Genomic DNA, 8,900 nt, shown 5'->3' with positions numbered 1-8,900 from the left:
AGGGGCATTTTTAACTCTGAATCTGACTAGTTAACAAAAATAAATTTTTAAACTCTTTAATTTAAATAATTAAATTTTAACCTCTGAATCTGAATATTTAATGAAAATAATTGAAATATATTTGTCAGAACAATATGAGATGAAAATATGTTGGTGGAGGTAGAGGCTGTAGGGCAGTCAGAGAAGCAGATCATTTAGTACTAGACTAAGATTTGGGCCAGGCCAAGGTCTGCCTGGACTAAAGGCTATCATATGAGTATCCACCATATACACAGGACAAATGCAAGTCACATATACATGTACTCCCATAGGCATTCCCAGGTTTATAAACAGTTTCACTTCTGCCTCTTCAAGAAAGACATCATAATGCATAATGTATAGTAATTAGTGATATTATATGGATAGCCTTGAATTCTTCTAATTTGCCTTAAAGATTAAATATTCACAACTTTTGATATTTCATTTTAGTACTTACTAGCATCAGCGGTAACAAGTAATCGAAGACTCATTTATGTAGTATAACATGGAGAATATCTGGCTTATTCTAGTTGCAGGCACCATATAATTGTCAGAGTTGTTATCTCACTTTGAACTCATACATGTAAATTGTGTGTTTTTTAAACAGCATCATAAAAATAAACTAGAAGTACAATATATTATATGCTAATAGCCATGGTCACATGTGTTTTCAAGAGTAATAACATCTGGAAATTAATGACCAATAATGCTAAAATGCTCTGCAAACTATCAAAACTTTGCCTTTCTTTTGAGACCTAAACAAATTAATTGTGTCAACTATTTGACTAATAAGTTTCAGATTTATTAGTAAGAATGTCCACAATGAGTAGATAGAAAATGCCTGATTGTATCTCCACAAAAGGGATAATATAATATTTAAAGAACAGGCTGATATACCTTTGTATAATCATGAGTATCTAGTAAATTCTCAATTTCACTGGGTCAGGAAAGAAATCCAATTAGTACTGCAAGTGAGTAGCATCCTTAAGTTAAATCTTTTGTAAGTTAACATTATTGCATTCAAGACTAACGTTAGGCAAAGTCTGCCACCTGTCTCAAAAAAGCTTTATGTTATCACAAGTTTGCAAAAATGAAGAACATGTAGGAATCAACAAGAGTATATCCCAAGCAATACAAAAATATCATGATTGCAAGATCTGCTGAAGTTATCCAAATACTTCCCTTTTGAAATATAAAGTACAACATTAAAAAACACATTTTCCCATAATGTATTACTTCATTAAGGTGAAAGTATCATGAAAGTAGAAATATTTTTATCTTGGTCACTTTTCTCACTGTTTCTGCCCCTTGCAAGGTGCTCAATAAATATTTGTTGCATGAAATAAATACATGAATTAGTTAATGCCATTTTTTTTCACTGTTCAAGGTTTATTGGGGGTTTTAGTTGGTATAACACTTGGATAGTTGGTTGCATTGTTTATATGTAGATCTTTTTATGTTATATGGTAATGTACACTACTGATATATATAGTTCACAAAATAAGATCCTTTGGAACAATTATGCACAAGACATACGATATTGGATTTATACACTGGATCCCAGGATGTGACTGACTGGGAAAAAAATGTTGGACTAGGCATGTTCAGTGAAGGAGCCAGGAAATTATATAACACACAGTAAACATCCACCTGGCTCAAGGGGCAAATGCAGCATGTACAGAATCGGCAGTGGTGCATCAGAACTATTTCACACTAACCAGTTTAGGACTACACAAGATTAATACCATCTAGCATCAGGATATAGCTGTGGATTTTACAAACCATTCCTATTTCTAACTTCAGGAGTTAATGTTTTTCCCAGTCCATCTGAAAATATTACTGCTTTAATCACAGATCAGATAAAAAGGACAACATGCACAACCTCCAACTAGAATCCTATTGTAGCCTAGACAGTGAAATGGTATGACATCAGAAGACTTCAAAATTGCAGCTCTTTTCGGATCCCCCAAAGTGTATCTGCACTCTTCTTCAAACGGGCTTCTTCCTCAGGAGTCAGAGTCACCTTCACAAGGTCTGAGATTCCATTCTGTCCCAAAATGCAAGGAACACTAAGGAAGACATCATCCTTTATTCCATAGATACCCTTAAACATGGTGGAAACTGGGTGCACCCGCCTAAGATTTTTCATTATACTCTCTGCCAAATCTGCTACAGAGAGTCCTAATGGCCTGGGATGTGTAGCCTTTGAGTTTGATCACCTCATAAGCCCTCTCAACCACCTGCTTGTGAACCTCTTTCCACTGTTCCTTATCTTTATCAGTCCCTAAATCTGGGTGCAGAGTCTTCAGGGAGATACCAGCAACATTCATTCCACTCCATACAGGCACACTGGAATCTCCATGTTCCCCAAGGACCCACCCACGACAGCTTAATGGGTGAACTCCCAGCCTTTCCCCCATCAGGTAAGGGAATCTGGCTGAATCCAGATTGCAACCACTTCCAATAACACGGTTTTTGGGAAAACCACTTATCTTCCAAGCCACGTAGGTCAAGATATCCACTGGATTTGAAACAATAAGCAACTTGCAGTTCGGCCTATATTTTCCAACATTAGGAACGATGAATTTAAAGATGTTCACGTTACACTGGACCAAATTAAGACGGCTTTCTCCCTCTTGTTGACGTGCCCCAGCCGTGATAATGACCAGCTTGGAGTTTGCAGTTACACTGTAGCCTTTGCCAGAGACAATCTTTGGTATTCTAAGGAAAAGGATGCCATGTTGGAGATCCATCATCTCTCCCTTCAATTTGTCTTCGATGACATCAACAAGAGCAAGTTCATCTGCCAAGTCCTTCATTAAGATACTGATGGCACAGGCCATGCCAACAGCACCAACCCCAACAACTGTAATCTTATTCTGGGGGGTCTGTTCTTCCTTTAGAAGATTATGAATCAGCTGATCCTTGAGAGTTGCCATATTGGACTTGGAACCAAAAGGAATCGGGAATGCACGTCAGGTGGTCGTCGGGGACATGCGGCAATGAGATCCAGAATTGGCGGCAGCTGCTGCAGCACAGTTAATGTCGTTCTTATTTTAATTGTAATGTCTCAGGTGTTAAATGACTATATAAATGGCTGATTTGTTAAGAGTATCATTTTAAATTAGAATATATTATAAAATATCAACTCCAGCTTCATCAGAGACCATTATGAAGGCTGAGTCACCTCCACAAAGTCTCTCTCATTTCGAGAATGATTTTCCAACCTTCTAGCATATCCCATGGGGATAGACCTTCCACTTATGAAAGACGGTGTTTTTCATTTGCTGGATCTCAGGAGTTATATCTTTTCAGACTTCTCAAAATTTTACTCCTCTTACCATGAGGAGCTTACAGATGCCAATATTTAAAAAGAAAGTGTAACAATTTCCGTGGGTGGATGTCCCTTTTGGCAATTTACAATAGAGACCAAGAATCCATGTGGTTTGGCTAACCAAACTTTCCTGGAAACAGTCATCAGACATAATAGAAAACTGACCTTGTTTCTGCCAATTTCATTCCTTTCCAGGAATAAACTCAAAAGTAGCCCTTAAGCAAAAGTTCCCCAGTGACATACCCTAACAATTAATCTAATTCTCTTTCCATAAAAAAGTGGAAAATGTCAGCCCCATAACCTTTAAGAGACTGAACACATTATCAGAGTCATTAAAACTTAACAGTTTTTGAAACAAGGCCAAATCCTAAACTTCTGCACTTTTTGTTCCCACTCTAATAGTCACCTGACTCCTATTCAAATATTTGGTAAGGACTACAAACAAATCCTGTTGGTTTTTCTTACTAATTGTTCTAAGTAAGCACCCATGTAACAGCAGCAAAATATATCGAAAAGCAACACATATAACAGACACCAATGCATGGAATTTCAAACAATTGGAATGTGTCTAATCCAAGCATTTGCATGCTGTCCATCTTTCATCTGCTGCAAAAATGAATCCTTTGGTTGGAAGTGACTGTAACAGAACAAATATCATTTGAGACTCTGCCAGCACTACAAACAACTACCAATTCTATAATGTAGTCTTCTTCCTCCTTTATCTCCTTCCATAAAAGAAACTAAGGCAGCAAGCAGGATACATCCAGCTAAGCTCCCTGGGAGGAGACCTCTCTTCTATAATCAAACTCAACAGAAACAGGCCCTTGCTTCTGGGACATCAAACATGAAGAGGCTCCTGTTCTGCAGAAAATAAATAAGCAGATATCAAAGATTTGTAGAAATTTTGATTAAGAGACTTTCTCAGTCTTTCCACACAGCAGACACTGCACTACTGACATGTGCTGTAGCTAGAATTGAGCCTGTGGACTTTTATCTTTGCCTTTGAATTCTGTTACATTGACATTAATTTGGACACTCAATAAAAAATTAAAATAGGAATCCTTGCATGAACCTAATCTTTGACTCAGAAACCTCATTTATATAATATTGTGTTTTTTTTCTGTCACCTCTTTTCTCAAGAATGAAGCTCAAATTCCTTGCAGAAATTGAGAAATCAATAATGCCTAATCAATAATTATTTTACTCTGGTGAAATATCAAGGCAATGTTTCCTTGCCCAAGGACATCATAGCACATAGTACCATAATGAAAAGAATGTCTGGTAAAAAAAAAAAAAAAAAAAAAAACAACAACAACAACAACAAAAATACAATTTGCCTTATTCTTTCAACTATTCATTTAAGTTTGAAGAGTCAATCAGTGAGTAACCAAACCTGAAAGTTATGCAGAAGAATTCAACTGATTAACATTAGACCTATCAGGGCACACTTCCAGCCAAAGCCTCTTGGATAAAAGTACAATAAAAAGTTAAAACTGTAAAGTAATTTCATGGAATATAAAAGCCTATTTAGAAACTGAAGAACTTGAGCAATATAATTTCATTCCATTTATTAATTTCTATAATTTCCACTTTGTTTTGCTGGGGTTGATTTTGCTGCCAGATTCTTTTGTCTCTTTCTTACGGTTGTCATCTTTCACTCCCATGGCTCTGTACCCATGTAATATAGCAAGCAGATCTTTGAGGAAGAAATTATACCATGCTTCTGAAAGCCCAAAGATACATTTCAGTGTACAGACATATTGACCAACAAAAGTTCCCATCCTGAAAATTTTAGTCTTGATTACCTAACTATTCCTTAAAAGTATGCTCATAATTTTCCCCCCTAAATTCATCCATTTACCTGTCATAGTCACAATCTACTTGGTCTACAGATCTAGTATTAACTAGAAGATAGAGCAATTATGATAAGGAAAAGACTCAGGTGATTACTACATGCTCACAGCATCTTAGTAGCCTCACTATTAACAAGTGTTAAACAAAAGCCACCATCTTAGTGTTTTACCATGACTCACACTATGAAAACTACAACTTCATTCAAAACTGTCCTCATAATCATATTTTAGGTGACACTGATTACATGGTCTTTGATTTGATCCATGTTAAATGCCAATGTTGTATTCCTTAATTGATCTGAAGATAACTAACATGATGGATTCAATAACATACCTTGTAGACATAGAAATGCTCATTTCGCTCTTAGTAGGCATGATGGATATCCCTAAGACCTAAAGCATGACGACATTTCTCAGATACTGAATTGGACGTTGTCAAGTGAAGCAACCTAACCCAGCTGAATCCATTTGCTGTATGTAAAGATCTTCCTACATAGCATGTGAATGCTGATTTTTCCCCTTGGAAAACTCCTTAGAAATTTCAAAAGATTGAGTGGTTCAAGAGTCCTCCCTCTAGCCAATGCCTGGTTTTATCTGGTCAGCCAACATTTCACTGACACAAGAGTGGTCACCAATAAATCTCAGATTGTAATTATCCACCGGCACTTCATAAGCCCTGTATACTCCTTTTATATCATCAGATCTCTTTGAGGTTTCATGAGGGTCCGTCTTTAATTTAGATAAAAGATTTCTCTCTGTAGGTTTTTGAAATATGCTCGGGAGAAGGATGAGTTCATTTACTCCCAGAGCCATTCTTCACTCACTTCTTTGTTTTTCAAGTGGCATTTAAACAGTCTTTTGAGCTCTAAAGTCAAGGGCAAAAAAGCAACTTCACTTACCTCTGTGACTATAATTCAGAATCTGACACTTTTGGGTGCCTACAAGTATAGAATAGTGAGTCCTGGTATCAGTCAGAGCCAACAATAACAACACCACAATTCACTCACTCAAACTAAAAGGACCCAAAGTATAAATTCAAAGCAAATTGACTGGGTTATAAGCAAAGGAAAACTTCCCATAAAGAAGAAAATCAACCTTCAGCCAATACTAATAGCATGCCAATAGCTAATGTCAATAAGTATGGGAGGTGTTCAAGGACATTTCAAGACTGGTTGAATGCTAAGGCAGAATTCTTTTTCAATATGTGCCATTTTCTAATAAAAGACACTTTTCTAGACCTTGACACTGAATCAAAAGTAGTTTCCTAGTAGCTAACTCAGCCTTTGGGTCTACACTTAAACATCACTTTCTTAAAGAAGCCTTCCCTTACCCTCCAACCTATATTAGAGCCTGTGTAATATGTTGCCATATAATCTTTATTTCTGCATCATGCTTATTACAATTACAATTATTTATCCAATCATCTGCCTAATTCTTATTCCCTCTGCTGGATGTAATGCTTCACTAGGCAGGAACAATGTCTCTTGTTTCCCGACACATAGAAAGCTGCCAATGTTTATTTATTGTATAATCAGTATTTGGAGACTGAATTTCAAGACTGATGTATCTAAAAACTTAAGAGTATTAGACCTTTATTAGACTTTAAATCCAAACTGGTCCAACTTCAATTCCAGTGCAAGAATCCTCTCTTAAAGTGCTTGAGGATAATCTGGTTGTTCCTTGAACACTTCCAATGAAGGATCAGTAATTTGTGAGACATGATATTCTATCATTCCCTACCTATTAGAAAATACTTCTGTTGAATGCCTCCTATAACTTCTATCCATGTACCAGTTCCAATCTCAGGAACAATCTAGAAGGAATCCATTCCTTTTCCTACATTAAGAGTACTTAAAATATGGCAAGATAGCCATAACGTGCGGTAGTAAGCCCTCTCTTCCTCCAGGCCTAAAGCCTTGGTCCTTTCACCTATTCCTTATACAGTCTGGGTTTGGTTCTCCTCAGTCATTGTTTCTCAATCAGCTTGTGTCCCCATATGACATCCAAATCCCACAGCACTCCAAATGTGGTATGACACAGGCAAAGTACAGTGAAACCATTATCATCCTTGATCTGGACCCATAATTTTGTTAGTGTAGCTTACCTCTGCATTGTTAGTGATGTCCTACTAAACCTATAAAAAATTGAATCCTACTGGGCTAGGCACATGCCTATAAAAGCTATGATGGCTCCTGGAAATCTATGACTTTTCTTTGCTGTATGTAAGTAACTATATTTAATTCCTATTGACTCAAAATATATGTGTGACATCGTATATGTGTAAGTGTCTTAAACAGGGCCTATGTCATAACAAAATACAGGATATTTTTTCCCTCTTCTCTTCCTTCTGATTTTTATTTGCCTTCAAAGCTTTTCCAAAGAAAACCAGTTCTGTTTCTGTTTGTTAATTTGTTTGTTTGTTTTAGAGATGAGATATATTGTTCTGTCTCCCAGGCTGGAGTGCAGTGGTGCAATCATAGCTCTCTGTAGGCTCAAAAGACCCTCCCGCAGCCTCCCAAGTAGCTGACACTACAGGAGCACATCATGACACTTGGCTAATTTTTAATTTTTTTTTTTTTTTAGAGACAAGGTCTCACTCTGTTGTTGCCCAGGCTGGTCATGAATTCCTGGCCTCAAGAAATCCTCCTGCCTCAGCTTCTCAAAGTTCTGGGATTACAGGCTTGAGTCGCCATGATCAGCCCCAAGCTAGGTCTTTCTATGATGTTTGATGATCACTTCAGATGGTGGAAGTCAAAAGAATTGCCCTGGTCTGCAAAGTGTCACAATATCAGTCTGCAAAGTGTCACAATGTCATTCTTATTTTGGTAGTGGTATATTTTCCAGGCTCTTAAAACAGTGTCCAAGAAGGATGCAATAGGTCAGGTGTGATGGAGAGAGCCAGACCCTGTCTCAAAAAACAACAACAAAAAAAGGAGGAGGAGGAGGAGGAGGAGGAGGAGGAGGCAATGCATCAACCTCTGGGTCATGAGTGTCTATGGCTATTACCACAATAGCCTTGTGGTGCCTCTCTGCTCCCAACAGGGATCTGTCATATAAGCCTGTTGCAGCTCCCCTCAAAAGCTTTAGGGCTGTGAACACAAAGAAGAAGCCTGCCTTGTCTATGGCTCACCTCATGTTTCTAATAAGCTTGCAAATTATACTATGAATTGTTCCAGATAGCTATAAAATGTCCATGTGTCCACACTTGGAGCTACTCTGATGCTTTATTTTACTGGGTTTTTATGGCTTAATTGGTTTCTTTTCTCCTTTTCTATAAAAAAAAGGAACATGTAATACTTCCGTCTATTTGTTCATTTATACTATATATTGTATGTTATATATTATATACATTATTTTAATGTATATAAAATAATAAATGTCAAATACCTTTACAGGTAACAAAAGAAAAAAGTTGACTTCTGCTCTACCCCTCTCTTATCCCAAGTCCTGATTAGCACAAGCCATCATTTTCTTTGTTGGAGTTGTTTTTTTCTGGCATTCAGTTTGTGTTAGTCCATTTGCATTGCTATAAAGGAATACCTGAGACCGGGTAATTTATAAAGAAAAGAGGCTTATTTTGGCACGTGGTTCTGCAGGCTGTACAGGAAACACAGTGCTGGTATCTGCTCCTGGTGAGGGCCTCAGGAAGCTCAAAATCATGGAGGAGGGTGAAGGGGGAGCAGATGTAACACATG

At 37.3% G+C, this 8,900-nt stretch overlaps 1 pseudogene across 1 annotated transcript; it reads right to left on the bottom strand.

Moving 5' to 3' along the window:
- Positions 1 to 1,957: 1,957 nt before the first annotated feature.
- On the bottom strand, positions 1,958 to 3,027 carry LOC111546125 (annotated as a pseudogene). The gene has a single exon (XR_002732653.2). The product of XR_002732653.2 is annotated as an L-lactate dehydrogenase A chain-like (transcript).
- Between the last annotated feature and the right edge of the window lie 5,873 nt (positions 3,028 to 8,900).

Source organism: Piliocolobus tephrosceles, chromosome 11 (genome assembly GCF_002776525.5).
Source record: "Piliocolobus tephrosceles isolate RC106 chromosome 11, ASM277652v3, whole genome shotgun sequence".
Taxonomy (NCBI): domain Eukaryota; kingdom Metazoa; phylum Chordata; class Mammalia; order Primates; family Cercopithecidae; genus Piliocolobus; species Piliocolobus tephrosceles.
This window is presented reverse-complemented; position numbering and strand designations above follow the sequence as displayed.